Source organism: Pavona decussata, unplaced genomic scaffold, assembly GCF_977016875.1.
Source record: "Pavona decussata unplaced genomic scaffold, jaPavDecu1.1 SCAFFOLD_59, whole genome shotgun sequence".
Lineage (NCBI taxonomy): Eukaryota > Metazoa > Cnidaria > Anthozoa > Scleractinia > Agariciidae > Pavona > Pavona decussata.
In genome coordinates, this window is record NW_028145481.1 from 1309189 (window position 1) to 1310000 (window position 812).

The window sequence follows — 812 nt, forward strand, 5'->3', positions numbered from 1 at the left end:
AAGAAAATTATTTTCAATTTTTCTTCCTTCCTTTTTCTTTGAGGCGTATAAAAGTGTCATGCACCACGTGCATTTGGTAGACCACTCTACTCGCGTTGGTGTTCTACTTTTTGCTGTGCTACGCCCTGCTGACGAAAGCCAGCCAGCTCGAAACAGCTGTCCACGGTTGCAGCATTCTGATTCTCGGTTTGGTCTCTATCATGTCGCTGTCATGTTAAGTTTTCTACGCAGTCCGATCAGTCTTGCAGAAGTTTGAGTCAAAATTATGCCTCCGGTTGGGTAAAAGACCGCGCAATACGGAAGACTGGAGATAGTAGGGTTGTGACGTCAATACTGGAACACTTGTCTCGAAAGTCTCGCAATTTCTCTGTTCGTCAGTTGTCTTTGATGTGCAGAGGAAGAAAACTGTGTTGAGAAACTACAGATGAGTTTGCTGAATACTCAGAAGGAAACAACTGAGGAATAAAGAAACCGCGAGACAAAACGTTCTTGTATTGACGTCACAACCCTACTATTCCCAGTCTCCTGTCTTGCGCGGTATTGTACCCAAGCGAAAGTGAAATTTGACGCTTTTATACGCCTCAATTGCGGGGATATAAAATTTATGAGGAATCTTTGTTTTTCGATTTTCATAAGAGAACAACGTTAAAATTTGAAGAAGCAAATAAAAAAAATAATTCTGCCATATACTCTAATTAATGTATCACAGATGGTCATAGGAGTTTGCTACAAGTGTAGTGCGTTATATGACAGTTTGGACTGCAAAAGTCAGCGATTAAAACAGAAGATCCGGCTGAAGCTCTCTGCTTCCT